A 16,682-nucleotide genomic window follows, 5' to 3' on the forward strand; every position below is an offset into this window, starting at 1 on the left:
TCTTTCCATCTTTTTATGTCTTTCTCAATGTCTTTCAAGAATGATTTATAGTTTCTAGAATATAGGTCCTTTACGTCTCTGGTTAAGTTAATTCCAAGGTAACGTATGGTTTTTGGTGCTATTGTAAATGGGATGGATTCCCTAATTTCTCTTTCTTCGGTCTCGTTATTCGTGTACAGAAATGCAACTGATTTCTGAGCATTGATTTTGTATCCCGCCACGTTACTGAATTGCTCTATAACTTTTAATAGTTTGGGAGTGGCTTCTTAAGAGTCAGCTGTTCTTTTTCCTGCGATTTTAAAAGGAGACCGTTTCGGTTTTCCGCATGACCTTAACAACACTATGGGACTTAGAAAAGTGAACTCAATTTGCACTGTTGCTTACACAACGGTAAACTTTAGGAATTGTACAAGGTGATATGTCAGAGTCATTATCACAGAGAGGAAAAAATAAGTAAGTAAATAGGGAAAAAAGTTGGAGGCGAGCTACGCTTAGAGGCTTTCACTGTTTATTTTGTGATTGTTCCATATTTTATGACTATAGTTGCTTTACAAACACCGTAATTATCAAGACTTGTTGACATTTTGTAATGAGATGTGAACTGCTCGATGTGGGGAATGTCGTTTCCCCACTGGCGTTCTTCTCTGCTGCCTCTTGATCTCCGATTCTCTTTGACTGACATCCCGTAGTCAGTGCCTCACTGGTGCACTTTGATGATTTTACCCAGTTCATTCTCAGGTTCTCTGGTGATGATCTTATAAACAGCGTGACTCATGACTAAAAGGAATGTATCCTGGCCAAAATACTCTGAACTGTGAATAATTTTCAAGCAGAAGGATTTTCAATCACAGCCTAAAAAGCCTGTGTTTACTTAGCATAGCTTTTAAAGTATCTTGATTGAGTATCATGGACAACTCCATGCCTTCCTTTTACACTGATTTTCAAGCACTGACAATTTCCTCTACTAGCTGAAAACTACTAGAAGCATTCCAAGGTTTTTATCACTTTTTTCTGGCACCAAATCTTGCATGTCTGAAGTAGTGGAAAGCCCTTTGGCAGTAAGAGCTGCTTCCACCTGAGAAGCCTTTATTCTGATTTCTTAAGAGGAAGAATGATTTAATTATTAATGTTGACTGAAGTCAGTGGTGAGCCTTTTGTTTTTTGGTTACGTTGGGATGTGTACCGCGTTTGATCCCGGTACCCTTGACAGTGCTCTTACCTGATGAGATGCTGGAGGAGGACATTAAAGAGAAGCTATTTGGCTGCTGTTTTTGGAAGGATAGGAAAGCATGACATGCTTACTTTAATGCAGGGCAATAAACCACAAACTGCCTTCTAGAAATTCTGTTGTCGAAGTTGATATTTCATTTTATTATCTGATTATAAAAATTGAAAGGTAAGTAGCTCAAATAACAGTTTTGGATTTAATATATCACCAGTAGTTTAATTACCATACAACTGAAGACCATTATCATTCAACACAGTCTCAGAACATAGCTCCTCTTCTGTGGTGGCATGAACCTGAAAACTGAATTATCTCCCCCCCAGATTAGCAACTGAAAGTGTTCTAAAGTGTCACCGCACTGTGAAATATTAAACAGATGACGTTTACCGATTCTGTGGCCATTAGATATTAATGGGTAAATACTATATGCAGCGCTCCGAGTATGTTGAGCTCTCTAAACGTATTTGATGGAAGTAGGTGTCTTCATCCATGTAAATCATTCACTCATCTGTTCGCCTATTGTGTCGCAGGCATCTGTCTATCTAGTTATTTTCAGGAGACATTGATGCCTATGCCTGATCTTAGGCCATTGAAATTAGAAGTGCATAGCATCCAGGCGTTTGTGCATTTTAAAAGCTCGTAGGGTGTTTCTAATATACAAGTAGATTTGAAAATCATGTTTTTTAGTAGTAAGGAAGAAAGATAAGACCACATTTCTTATTTAGTGAAGGAAACAATAAAAAATGATGAAAATTTAAACTACTGATAATTGCTAGAAAGGAAAATAAAACAGGGTAAGGGAAGGGGGCATGGCAATGTGGAATTATTATAGAACAGTAGTCAAGGGATGAATGCCTCTTAGATGTGGTGACATTTGAGCAGAAGGTGCCGGAGCTATGTGCTGGTGTAGAAAAGGGGCTCAAGTAAAGACTAAGATAGGAATGATTATGGCTTGTTTGAGGCAGAGCAAGAAGACTTATATGGATGGAATATAGGGGGAAGGAAGGAGGGAGGGGAAGATAGATGATAGAGACAGAGAGAGAGAGAGCGAGGGAGAGAGAGAGGGAGAGAAAGCATGGGCTAGCCCATGTAGGGCTTGTAAGTCTGTGTGAGCAGAAGCCATCAAAGGATTTGATCTTATTTGCGTTTTGAGAAGATCGTTGTGACTTTATCATTAATATCATTACAGAAAAAAAATAGGATATTCTTGGACATTATGCATTTGATATTTGTTATGATTTGTCAGATGTTCACACCTAATGCAAATCGATGTAATTCTTTTTTGCAGATTAATTGTATGAGAAGAAAAATTTAGTGGGGGAAATTGATGCTAATCCATGCAGCTTTTAATGACTTGGTTTAGAAAGCAACTTGGTGCTTATCATGCCTTTGATGTATGTATATGGTGATAATTATCCTGTTCTAATGGGAAGGAGGCACATTTTTTTAAGGAAAATGTACATGTCATTTATGTTCAATAAAATTTTTTCTTAATTCAGAGGGACTTGAACAAAACCTAGTTGCCATCATGATTGCCCGCCTTTCCAAATATAATTCTGTTTCCTTCTTAATGACAGAATGTTCTTTATGAACCTAATTTTATAAGCGCATGTCTTGAATATCAGATCCTTCTGCATTTCAGTTAATAATTTAGTTGTAATAATTGACTCATTTTCTGGAAATAAAATTGTTAATCATGAAGCCATCTCTGTCTCCTCATTTTTCAAGAGTATTATGAATAAAACTCTGGAGATACCCCATAAGAAAGTGTTTTCTTGATGAAATAAAGAATCGTAATATACTTCGGGAGCTTCAAAATACGTAATAATATATTAAAAACATGAGAAATGCCACAGTAAAAACATTGTTTAAATGTATTTATCCAGATATTTTCCAAACATATTTGACTATAGAAACTTTGTGTGTGTGTGTGTGTGTGTGTAAAACTTCATATTTCATAGACCTGGTGTTTCTCAGAATTCGTTTTGAGAAGCACGGCTCCCACATATATAGCTGACTTTTATTTTTGCAAATGTCATTATTGATGTTGCTTTACTCGCCCACACATGTTTATAAACAAAACAAAACAGTGGAAGACTTAGGATTCTTTTTGACACCGAATAGATGTGAAGTTTATTTCCTTATTAGTGCCACAGGACTTACAAATAAACCTGTTAATTGTTTGTTGCTTGTTCTTCTAAAGTCTTAAATTTAATTCATAGATGACTTCAGGCTCTTTACAAAAAGCGTAACTTCAGTTCTCCTACCCATGTGTCAAGAAGATATTAAATGGTTGTATTTCTTCCATAAGCCCCTGAACATTAAGGAGCATGGATCTTTTTGCTCTGTTTCTTCCTCCATTTTCTTTTTCTTTTTTTTTTTTTAAGATTTTATTTATTTATTCGACAGAGATAGAGACAGCCACCGAGAGAGGGAACACAAGCAAGGGGGAGTGGGAGAGGAAGAAGCAGGCTCATAGCGGAGGAGCCTGATGTGGGGCTCGATCCCAGAACGCCGGGATCACGCCCTGAGCTGAAGGCAGACGCTTAACTGCTGTGCCACCCAGGCGCCCCTCTTCCTCCGTTTTCTGATTTAGAAGGCCTGTAGTTAATACTGGCCAAGAGTTTATGATCATTCTTTGCCCAGTGGCTTTTCCCACCAAATACATAAAACTTGAAGCATGTGGAGAACCATCACCAGTTACTTCTAACTGGTTAGAAGTTGAAGGGAATAGAATTCAGAAAAAGAAACCAATGCTTAGGAGAAGAAGGGTTCTGTCTAATAATATTTAAAAAAAACATGGCTGGTAAAGACAGATGACCATATTGCTGTCTTAAGTTATTGGAAAGCCCTTCCCACTCTTAATTTCCCAAGTGCTGTAGAAGCATTACATTTTGAAAAACTATCCCCTTCCCATTTCTCAATATCTCTTCTATTAATATCATTGCCTGCTTTTTTCTTCTAGAAAACATTGTTTTTGTCAATTTTGTTCGTAAGAATTCAGAATCATAACATTTATTGCCTTTGGTACTTTCAAGCGTTCATTGTTACACCTTTGCACAATGATAGCATGTCTGTGTGTGACACTTCTGGCCTATGAAAGATACGCAGTGAACTGTGGATTTGTAGGGGCTGTGCAATAACTTTGTGGTCACTTGGGGAATTGAGTCCAGTGGACAGGAACTATCAAAAGCAGTGGGTACACATCAGGAAATGGTTGACCTAGAGCTGAGTTTAGGGTGTTTGCAGGGACTGAATTATGGAGGAGTATAAAACTTACTCTGAAAATTTCAAGGAAGCATTGACAGATGGTTAACAGGGGGGTGGCAGAATCAAGATTAGCATTTCTGAACTAGTGTTGCCGGAGGGTAGAGCAAGGAGTAGGAGAAACAGTGTAAGTAAGGAGAGTTAGTCTGGTTGTCAGGGCTAAGGGTATTAGTGTCTGGCAGGGGGAGGGAGAAGATGGAAACGATTCTAGAGTGCTTTTAAAAGGGAAATACCCAAGATGTGATAACAGGGTGTAAAGAGTAAAGGGAAGAAGTGTGATGTAAGTTGAAGAGTTGTTAGCATTTTCCTAGGTGAGAAATTTGGTAGCAGAGCAGCTTTGGGAGTCATGAAGATAAGGGCTTATTTAGACATGCTTAATTTGTGACACTTTTGGGTGTTGACCAGTGGCAATGTCTTGCCAGTCTTACTTCATATGCTTGTGTTATATTGAATTTTATAGATTGTGTCCTATTAAACATATCAAATCTAATATTGCAGTTTTTCAAAACGTATACTAAAATCTTCAATTTACATGCAGTGGGCTTAATGTATGCTATTACTACTTTATCATGTCTCATTTAGAACTAACTGACCTCCCTCTAGGTTGCTCAGGAAAATTATTTACTATAGTTAAATAAGTAAATCCTTGTTTCCTATCCAGTCATCCTGCTCACAGTGCTCAAGTAATAGGAAGCCCCTTTGCAATTCAGTGCTTGCAAATCCCAGGGAAAGCCTTTTTGATTTTCCATGTGGGGGTTCAAGTTTTTGTTATATGGAGGGAACCATGGTTACCCTGCGAACACTGGGTTTCTCAGCACCCACTGAGAAGGGCCCACTGAGACCACTTCCTGATCCCCAGGATTACCTGGTTACTTACTAGGACAGAAATATCTATGGAGAGAATTCACAGTGGACGCTAAGGATTTTACATTCCAAGTAGCATGTTTGGAGTACTGGATTCATTGTACTAGGCGCTCAGCGTCGGCATTTGTGTTCTAACGAAGCCCAACTAATGTGAACGTTCTATCTAGGAAGTATAATAATAGATCACATGTTTTTATTTGTTGTAGTAACAAATGGACAATGGTTTTACCTTTATTTGTAATTATAAATTTTAGTTTATTTGTGCAGATAAATAGAACACAGATTCCTTAAAGGGGGAGAATCTGTCTTGTTCATTGTTGTATCATTACGGTCTGCATGTATCCCTAACACTCAATATGTATTGGTTACATGAATGGATTGCAGTTACTGGAACAATATTTCCAGTTTTTCTGTTAGCATTTGTCCGTGTCTGTGTGGATGGGCTAGGATGGATAGAGGAGAGGGCAGGTGCGGGGAAGTTGCCTCAGCTGTAGGTCAGACAGTTGAGCTCCACTGGGCAGATAGAAGCATAGAGTCCAAGGTTACTTTAGACTACCTCCAGGCACTTCTGAGGAAATACATTCACTCCAGGATTCAGGATGAAGCATCAGGGAGCTTTAGCTTGTGGGTATGGCCTAGGCATGGAGAAGCAGATGGCATTTAATATGTAGACACCTGGGGCTTTCACAGGCGTTCTTTTGCAGTCTGGGCCTACCCATGCCAGTGAGTGGGATTTATTTGTCAAGTTTCCGTTATGGAGGGAAAGTGTAACAAAAGTACAGTATTATCCTAGAAACTCAGAAACAGGCACCAAGATAGTAACGGGTATGTACTGAAGCCCACAGGAAGGATGCACAATTAGAAACGTGGGCATCTACATCCTTCTACCAGAATAGTGGATTGAGGAGGGAGGAGCCCAGGAAGAAGAGTGACCTAGATCACTGAATGAAAAAATGGAAAAGCCTAGGCGCTTTGGCTGTAGGGTGGGTGGGGATCCAGTGTGAAGCCTGGGAATAAGGATGTGGTGATGTTCCACGGGTGCACCTATAACTATTAGTCCTCCTTCTCCTCTCTCCTTCTCAGTGTAGCCTTGCCAGGACTTTCCTTGCCTTTCCATCCTTTCTATAGCCTATCCCTTCCTCTTTTCTCTTTCAACCTTCTCTTTCCCTTTTTGTCACTCTCCTTCCTCCCAGCTATAGGGTGTGATTTTGTAAGTATGGTAAAAATTCCGTACCTAATATTTTATAACGTAGGAAAATGAAATCTAATATATAACTGAGAATAATCTAGGAAGAACGTCTGGGCTTTTTTGGTGTTGAGGGATCCATAAAATTGAAAAGTGTATTTTTTCTGCTCTATTGATAGAGTCTATGAATACATTTACCTTAGCCTCAAGTGAAAAAAAAAAAACACACATACAAAATGTTTTAAGCACAATGAAGAAAATACAGAAGCTGTAGATACGTAATGTGTGCTTTATTGTTCCTGTGAAGAAATAGAAACATCATAGTACAGGTTGGTTGGTTGGTTGGTTTTTGCTTTTGAATTAACTGTAGGGGAACAGATATCTACAATTGAAGAGCATTTTTGGAGAGTATGCTTTTTTCAGTGACTTGAGATGCCTAACAGATTTGTGTGGCCTTTCTTTTCTTTTCATTGGGTTAGTATGATTTTTTGAGTGTATTAATTTGATAGGGTAAAAAATATTTTTACAGTGTTGTATGTGATGTTTTGTTCATCTGCAGTTTTAAAACTGGTACCATAGGTGGCTTTTGAGACCTGACAGAAGAGATGGTGTTAGGTTCTTTTGATGCAGGGAAGAAGACTCACTTGAGTTACCTCAGTAAGGTTGAGTAATGAAGAAGACAGGAATCCCAGCCACACTTCTGGCCTTTAAGGGAACCCAGGGAGAATGGACTGCTATTCAGAAATGGGAAGTAACCAGGGCAGCTGAGCCAATTCCTTCTTTGCCCCCTACTTGCAAGAGTTGGTTCTCTGCCATTGGGATGATGTGGCTCCCTTCTGTCTTTGCTTTATCTGCTGTTCCCAATATTCTCTCTATTCTATATGGTATTTCTTTATCTTCTTCTGACTCAGTTTCTGATCATCCGTAATCATTATTCTTCATGACTTCTGCTGCCTGATAACATCTGTAAAGCATCTTCTCCCTCTGTGGCTTGTTTTCTGCCCCAGTTATGAATAGTCTGTCTTCCATGTCCGAATTCAGAATGTAGAGCGTGTTCTTGGTCTAGGTAATGCACTGTTGCTTTGTTTAGCTGGAGCTTTTGCACCAGGTCCCCGCTTAAGCCTTAGATGATCTAGTCTTAGATCAGGCGCTCAGTCCAGTCTCCTTAGAGGGAAAGGGTTATGCTGCGTGCCCTGAGGTAGGTTATTCTTCCAGCAGGAGGATGAGGGCAGGACCTTTACCGATGGGATTTATAGACACGGCAGGCATTGGGGAGCAATAGATGGCTAGTTTGAGTATAGTGAGAAATTACTTTGGCACAAGGAGCATAGCAGTTGGAGGACCCCCTGCTGCTCAGAGTTGGCCTTCCATGTATTTTTGCCTTGATAAAGCAATGAATGAATGAGAAATACTTGTTTCTCGCTTAATTTCCTTGGATCTCATTGCATATTTTATTTGTCACCTGCCTCATTTACTTCACAGATTTTCCTTTCAATTGAATTTTCATTTATTATTTTATGGGTTCTTTTGATCTATAGGTCGTTCTTGAAAATATATAAATAACTTGTGCAAGGAGTTAAACTTACTTGATAATGGTGATGACATCTATAAGTATGTAAGGCTCTTTCAGTTTTAAAAAGTGATAAAGATTGCATCTCAATATTGTTGCTGTCTTGAATGTGTTACTTCTCTGCAAAGTTCCAAAGTAGGTACTCAAAGACTATACAGGTAACACGGGCAAAAAAGCAGAGTTAGAGATTTTAAAATGTGAGACATAGTGCCTTTAAATGTATGTACTGCTTCTATAAAACTGTTTGTGGTGTATGTGTGTTTTATTATTGTTGTTTTTGTTTGTTTGATTTTTGGCAAGGTGGAGCTTGACGACCTATTAAGAGTTCTCTCTTCTCTAGTGCTCCTTTGCCTTTCCCCCACCAACTCCTTCCCAAATATCTCTTGAGCATTTACTATGTACCAGGCACAAAGAAAGTGATGCAATTTTTATCTCATTCAGATATCCAGTGAGCCTGTGATTGCTGTACTTATAATTCAGCTGGTAAGATGTAAGTAGGTTGAATAGAATGGTTTCCTTGATTAGGCAGCAATTTTCATTGGTGTACAAGCATCTGATATATTTTTCAGACTTCACACTGTGTCTGTTTTCTTCTGTAGTAGGTGTTCTTGGCAGGTACTAATAGAAAAGATAAACTTCATTATTTCATTTGGCAACAAGAAATTCATGGTGTAGAATCGTTTTCTCACACGAGCTTGCTTTAGCCATAATAGGTGAGGATTTTTCTTTAACGGTTTTATCAATAGACATAGTTTGGAAAAAAAGAGTGAAATAAAATGAAAAGGGTACACAGGATTTTAGCACGCAAACTAGAGTGTTGTCCTCTAGTAGTGAAAAGGAAATAAAAAGGGTCAGAATTCCTGAGTTGTGGTCTTGGCTCTGATGCTTGTAACTCATCTCTCAGTATCGATTTTTGTTTTGGTAAAAGAAGGACCCTACATCTGGGACAGGGTTGTTTTGAAAATAAGATGTCATAACAGTGAAAACATTTTGAAAAGTTAAACTTGCACGTTCATCAGCAGCAGCACGGAACTAGTTTGAATAGATTATTTAGACATTAAGAATTAAGTTAGAGGCAGGTGCTTAATAGGATGACATTTATTTTAGCATTTATAATAGCAGGTTGTGGTTCGTATGCATGCCTGACTCCTCTGCTAGATGAGAAGCTTCACGGCTTCGTCGGTATTCCCCACTGTACAACACTGAGCAGGTGTTCAGTAGTGTCATTGGGTGAGTAAAACTGGGCAGAGATGAGGAAGGAGCATATTCATATATCACTATTATTATAAACTAGTGCACTAGCTTTCGGTTACATTTTAGAGAGAGAGAGGTAAGTCTATCCCACAGGTACCTAGGTCATTGTTTCCCTTTGCTTTAGTCTATGAGATTGGAAGGCTTTTGTTGCTTTCATTTTGCTTTTTTTGCTGTAAATGGTTACAGCAAAACAGATAGAGGATGTGCGCTTGGTAATATGATCTTAAGTGACTGAATGAAATGAAGTCTTCATTGTCTGAAAGAATGTACTGTACTGATTGGATTTTAAGTGTTTTCGTGCATAGCAAAGAGATAAAAACTGTTTTGCCTAGTGTCACCTAGTCAAGAGTTTTCCAGAGGAGGGACCTGCTATGGCTAACATTAGTACTTTCCACTTATCCATAGATTTAGAGCATTTGGAAGACTGCTTTTTGGTTATTTGCTTCTTTTAACTACTCAGAGCTTGGAAATCAAATATACCTGGTATATTACATGATCTTCTTTTCTCTGTGGCTCAGTGTTGAATTCTTATGTCATGTCTTTACAGAAACTTTACTTGCAAGTGTGGATTCTGACATCACTTGTTGGAAAAGGGGAATTTGGTTGTAAATTTTACAGTTTTAGCACAAGTTATAACTTCTCCTGGAATGTATCCTTTTAGACTAGTAACATGGTCTCATATTTGTATAGTACTTTACACTTCTGAAAGGGCTTTTATAGATAGGTAACTCCTTTGAAAATACCCCCGGGAGAGAGGAAGCATAGGTGTTACTATCATCATGTGGCAAGTGCTCTCTCGGTTACTTTGACCTAACTTACATGTAAAATATTTGTCCAGTGAAATTAGATTTGACCTAATTATGATGACATTTCCACATTTTTTACTCTTTTGATAAATCTATGAACAAAAAAAAGGCCTGCTGTATCTATTCTGGAACTTGGGGAGATTAGGTTCAAATGAGATGATTGAAATCTTCTTTGCTCACAGATAGGAAACCATCTTCATTTATCACAAAGTAACTCAGTTACAACTGAAAAACTAGCGATCTCTTTGATGTTTTTTCAGGATAGAAATAGCTCCCTACTGATGAGGAAAATGTGTAACAGAGGAGGCTGAAGAGAAGTTCATAGCTTGGGTAAATATAATGCTTGTTCATTATAAGTATTTTATATATTCATTTGATAACATAGACTCTATCCTGTGGGGTTGGGAGAAGGAATGATTCAAACATATTGTTATAATCTATGACCTCTTTCTTCAGTGATTATAGTTTATTGAATTCTCTGAGATGGAGCTCAAGCCTAAAAGAGAGGGGAAAAATGGAGAAGAAATTCTAGGGAAGGATCAGGTATCTTTGGAGAACAATGTTTATTTAGATAGGATATTACATTTGAATTTATTTAAGAAAAAAGGAAAATGGGGGCGCCTGGGTGGCTCAGTCGTTAAGCATCTGCCTTCGGCTCAGGGCTTGATCCCAGGGTCCTGGGATCGAGCCCCACATTGGGCTCCCTGCTCTGCTGGGAGCCTGCTTCTTCCTCTCCCTCTTCCCCTGCTTCTGTTCCCTCTTTCGTTGGCTGTCTCTCTCTCTGTCAAATAAATAAATAAAATCTTAAAAAAAAAGAAAAAGGAAAATGGTCATAATTTTTTTCTTTTTTTAAAACAAGGGAACAATGAACAAAAATGAGCTTCGCTAAGCTAAGCTTTTCTTTCTTTATAGCTGACATTTATTTGGGAGAACTTCTCAATGCCTTATGATGTTTTGTGCGCTGAGTCTTTAAAAATAAATTATGAAATTGTAAACCCAGGTATCTGATATATCCTTATTAAGTCTATTATAAGATAAAGTTGGGTTTATTTTTACAGCTTTGTAAACACTGATAGTATAAGTCTTTATTTTTGATAGGCCATTCAGATACTACATAGTAGATATCAAATCCTTATCAGATAGGGAGAGCTATTAAAGGTTCAGGTGTCAACATAAATAATTGCCCTAGAAACTTCTGTGACCAGTTAGTAAGGCACAATGTTTACTTAGGTGGTGTCTTTGTGAGAAGCTCCAAAGAAATACGAAAGTACCTTATTAGAGTGGAATCAGGTAGGAATAATTCTGTTCATCTGCCAGTCAGGTCTTTATTTGCTTTTATGTAAAACATAACATTAATTCATCAGGAATGAAGAGATATTATTCATCTTGTATAATTTTTGAATTATTTTATGTTCCACATCACCTATTGCATATCAGATTTATAAAGTTATTCATATCCATCCTGAATCTGTTTACCAGTTGTATAAATCAATCACATTTATGCTCTCTTCAGTAGAAGTTAAGATGTGATTAATGTAAGGCTGCAGTCTAAATTTCATGAAAGTCTATATTGTATCATTTTTTTTAACATTTTGTTTATTTATTAGAGAGCAAGCGAGCACAAGCAGGGGGAGGGGCAGAGGAAGAGGGAGAAGCAGAAGCAGGCTCCGCACAGAGCAGGGAGCCCGATGTGGGGCTCCATCCCAGGACCCCGGCATCATGACCCAAGCCAAAGGCAGATGCTTAACCGGCTCAGCCACCCAGTGCCCCTATATTATATCATTTCTCAAGAAAACACAAACATTTTCAAAAATAAAAACAAAAACAAAACAAAATTTAAAAAAAGCAGACATTTTAAACTATGTAAGTTCTGCCCTCTCAATTCTTTTCTTTTCCTTTCTTTTCTTTAATATTTATGGAGTGTTTGGGTGGCTCAGTTGGTTAGGCATCTGCGTTTGGCTCTGGTCATGAACCCAGGGTCCAAGGATCCAGCCCTGCTTTGGCTCCAGGCTCAACAGAGAGCTTGTTTCTCCCTCTCCCTTTGCCCCTCCCCTCCACTTGTGCTCTCTCTCGCTATCTCTGTCTCTTTCTCTCAAATAAATAAAATCTTAAGGCAAATAAAATAATAATAAAAAATATTTATTTATTTGAGAGGGCAGGGGCAAAGGGGCAGAGGAAGAGGGAGAGAGAATCTTAAGCAGATTCTCCGCTAAGCACAGAGCCCCGGGCTGAGTTTGATTTCAGGACCCTGAGGTTCCAATCTGAGCTGAAATCAAGAGTTGGTAGCTTAACGGACTGAGCCACCCAGGTGCCCCTCTCCCCTTTTAATTCTTAAAAATCTGTTGAAGACTCATCTGACCTTCCGTATCCTTTTCAGCTTCTAATGGCAGCAGATATCTTCAAAACACCAAAACATTAGCTGAATAACAATTTTGTAGAAAATTTTATTTTTTTTCAATGTATCTTTCAATTATTTGGCCCATTTGATACTGTTAGCTCAATTTGGAGGAAGGCAAATGAAAATTCAGTGAAATATATAGTATACATTAGTAAATAGCATATATTCCCAGAGTGATTATTTGGTTGAAATAGACAGAAAACCAATTAAAATTCAGTTAAAACAAAATATATATTGGTTATTGTAATTTAAAGTTCTAGAGTGATGCTTCGGGCAAGGCTGAATCCAGGCACTCAGATAGTTGTTTCTCTCTCATAACTGGTTTTCACGGAGTTGAATTTGTTTGAAGGTAGGAAACCTGAGGACAAAATAGCCATCAGTCTTTTAATCATCAGTTTAATCAACTCAAATGGAAAGAGATTGCTTCCTTCTAAATAGTTTTAGAAAAAGGTGCTGATATGATTTTCCTTCTTTTAAGAACATAGTGCACATTTCCATTCCTGAGTAACCAGTTATGACTAGGGTCCTGGTATTCTCACTGGCCAGTCTTGGAACTAGCACTAGAGACACCCTCACTCAGTCAAACATAACTACCGGGAAGAAGGGGAGAGTGTAGGTCTGCAAAGAAAACCCAGGGTGGAGTTTTGAGAATGTGATATTGTTTGCTTGTTTGTTTTTCCAGGGAAGTGGTGGCAGGAGGCACAATGTTTGTATGTACTAAATTAAATGAAGAGAGAAATGTGTGCTGTTAGGTGAAAATACCATCGAGCAAAAGAACAGCAGGTTAAAATGGCACACTAATATTTCATAGTAGGTCAGCATAAAGGATGATTGCAAAATCTTGATGCTGAAAATGTTTGATTGCTGAAGAAAGGCCTTGAAACATACCCAGTCAACATATAAAATACTTGTGATGATAGCATCTCAGAAGACTATTTCCTCGTCTGTAAGATAATAATTAATTAATAGTAGATGCATTTATATACTTTTTATGTGGGGAATTATGTTGATACAGAAGGTTTTCTAGATTTTATTGAGCAGTGTTTGTATAATTTAATTATATCCAGTTGTTACGATATTGCGATTAATTTAGAGTAGACACAAAGATGAATAAAACTTCTCCCCAACCCCCACTATAATTGTGGGGAACTGGAACACTGAATTACATACAGCTCACTGAAATTTGCCTTTAAATACATTACATACTTCATAGATATTAACATGAATAAAATTAAACTCCACAGGACTGGAAAAATTAAACTAATGACTCTTTATGTAACCCAAGTAAATGAATGTTTTCCGCCCCAATTTTTTATTAAGGAATCAACCACAGTTTCTTGATTTCCTTATTTTGAACAGTCTCTGTTTTGTGGCTATTTACAAAAATGCTTAATAAGAGCCTTTATTGAATAGGTGCTTCATTTCCACAAACACTGAAATATATTTATATAGTTTTACAACTTTTTTAGTAATAAAGTTTTTTGAAAATTAAGGGTGGTTTTTAGCATTGGTGTTTTATAAATATTTTTTTAGTCTCCTGAATATGTTTTAATATATTAAAATACTACAGTGAAGAGTAGTGACTCATGATTTTGTTTTCTGAGATGAAAGAAGGAAAGAAGAGTGAAGAGAAAGTAAGAAGGAAGAGGGAGGAAGGAAGGAAGGACAGAAGGAAGGAGCTTAAAATATGGAGAATATTTGGAAAAAGTTCCATTTTTAAAGAACATGGTGTTGAAATCCTTATTTTCAGTGTATTAGAAATAATCCTAGTATTAGGACTAAATAAGATGATTAATTAAAAAAATTAAAACTAATTAAATTTATAAAATATATTAGACAAATGTAACCATTAAATAAAATTCTTTGACACCTTTGATAATGATTTAGCTGCTTTAAAGCCTTCATATCAGCTCATAGCTAAGATTTTAAAGTAAGGACTAGCAACTTACATTATTTTGTAGGTAAATATATAACTGACATTCAGGGAAACTGAAAACCAGCCTTTCCTTATCAAATGAAGGAATTGAGTGATGAATGTACTTACCTGGGAGAAGACAATGAAGGCAGAGGAAATAAGAAGGCCCTGAGGCATATATTTGTATCAAAATCTCAAAAAAACCTCATTAAAATATAAAAACAGTATACCAAAAGGAAAATAAAAATTATAAAAAAAGTATTTAATAAATTAAAACACATAAAAGTTGTACCTCACTTGCAGTTAAAGAAATAACACATTTTAGAAAAAGATAAATTTTTGAACAACCAAATTGTTAAAAGATTAAGAAAAAAATTGTTGCTTGCCAGGATGGTTGAAATTAGCAATATCATCTGCTATTGGTGGAAGCCTTTGTTGGTACATCTTTCTAGAAAATAACTTGGTGATACGTATGAAAGTACCTGAAAGATCAAGTACTTTTTGAACTAGTAATTTCACCTCTAGGAAGCCATAATAAAGCAATAATTTGTACAAAGCTATGTATTGCAGTTTTCTTTGTAATATGAAAGTATGGAACTACAGCAGAAGTAATAAAATGATTGTGAATTACTAAGTCCTATTTTTATGTGCCAGGCACAATGATTACTGCTGTGTATGGAATATCTCATTTCTCTTTCTAAATTCATATGATATATAGTTAGTGTTTATTTGTTAATTTCCCTACCACTGGGTTTATAATAGGCTAGATTTCCTTGGTGGGAGCACCTTTATCCTGTGTAGTAGCCATGTGATTTGGGAGAACTGACTATACTTGTATCTCCAGGAATGCACCCTGGTTGGCCTGAGTGAATCAGTGACTCCGCATTCCCAGTGATCGGTTGGGGATGTGCATGTCACCTTCCTGGCTCAAACAGTGTAAATAAATCCCAGAACTTCTGATGACTGAAGGAGAATAGCTTTCTCTCCAGTTGCTCTCTTGCTCTTCTATTTTACTCATTCCTCCAAACATTTCTAAGATTTACATCCCTTTCCCTAGTCAAATTTATTTTATTCTTCGAATGCCTATTGCATTGAAAAAGTTTCTCTACGTTACTATGAATTTCACTCTGTCCTACATCATTCATTAACTCAAGTCATGAATTTTTAACCTGCGACCTGTTGTCAGCATTACGATTCACCTCATTGCCTGGGCTGTGTTTTTTTCCATAAAAGGTTCTTAATATTTGAGAGACCAGAGTTTGTGGAGAGTTAATGTTGAAAAAGAACACAGGCCTACCTTAACCTAGGTAGGCTGAAAAATATAGTAACCAAAAGTTTCACAGAAAGTGACTTGTGTTTTTCACTGATTTCACCAGAAAGGGTGAATGATTTGATAATCGTTCTCCTACTTCTTCTAATTAGGAAAATTTCCTACTGGTGACAGCTTTGAAGCACCTCTAAAAGTTTCATGTCAAATGCAGAGGAAAGAACTAGGTTGAATTTGTTTTTTAAATTGGCAAATTTAAAATTGTTATTAATTCTGAAATAGTTTGTCATGTGTCATCCTCTGTCACTTATTTCTTTCCATAATGAGAGCTGAGGAAAGGGAACTTAAAATGCACTTGGAATGACAACAGATGATATGAATTCTTGGTCCAGGCTGACATCTCTGAGAATAGGAAAGCCCAGGGCCAGAGTTGTCTTGGTCTTGCTCTATTCCTACAGAAGTTAAATTCCAACCACCATTCCAGGTTTACATCTTACAAATATGAATGTCTAGAGTCTGTTTCTATTTTGCATTACCGTTTAACAAATATACATAGATTTCTAAGGAGCAGTTTGCTTGTCTCACCTTCTCTCTTTCATGGCCTCCTGAGAGCCACATTTGCCACATTCGCCACATGATCCTCCTAAAATACATATCTTACTGCACCACTTCCCTGTTTTATCATACTCCTGGAGTCTTTAGGGTAAAATCCAAATTTCACAGTATGGCGTTCAAGAGCCTTTCTGATATGCGGGCACCTGGGTGGCTCAGATGGTTAAATATCTGCCTTTGGCTCAGGTCATGATCTCCAGGTCCTGGGATGGAGCCCCACGTCCGGCTCCCAGCTCAAGCAGGGAGTCTGCTTCTCCCTCTGCCTCTCCCCCTGCTCATGCTCTCTCTCTCTCTCTGTCTCTGTCTCAAATGAATAAA

At 37.5% G+C, this 16,682-nt stretch overlaps 1 protein-coding gene across 30 annotated transcripts in view; it reads left to right on the plus strand.

The window, feature by feature from the left end:
* The window catches only part of GULP1 (GULP PTB domain containing engulfment adaptor 1), a 248,381-nt gene that overhangs the window by 67,069 nt on the left and 164,630 nt on the right, over positions 1–16,682 (plus strand). For 8 of the 30 annotated variants that reach the window (XM_048213965.2, XM_057303373.1, XM_057303344.1 and 5 more), the window contains one exon: positions 10,433–10,502. The exons of the other annotated variants lie outside the window; for them this stretch is intronic. The gene's annotated coding sequence lies outside the window, so the exon portion shown is untranslated. The remainder of the gene's footprint in view (positions 1–10,432; positions 10,503–16,682) is intronic. 30 annotated transcript variants of the gene reach the window in all.

The sequence above is a fragment of the Ursus arctos genome, unplaced genomic scaffold (assembly GCF_023065955.2).
Source record: "Ursus arctos isolate Adak ecotype North America unplaced genomic scaffold, UrsArc2.0 scaffold_1, whole genome shotgun sequence".
Classification (NCBI taxonomy): Eukaryota; Metazoa; Chordata; class Mammalia; order Carnivora; family Ursidae; genus Ursus; species Ursus arctos.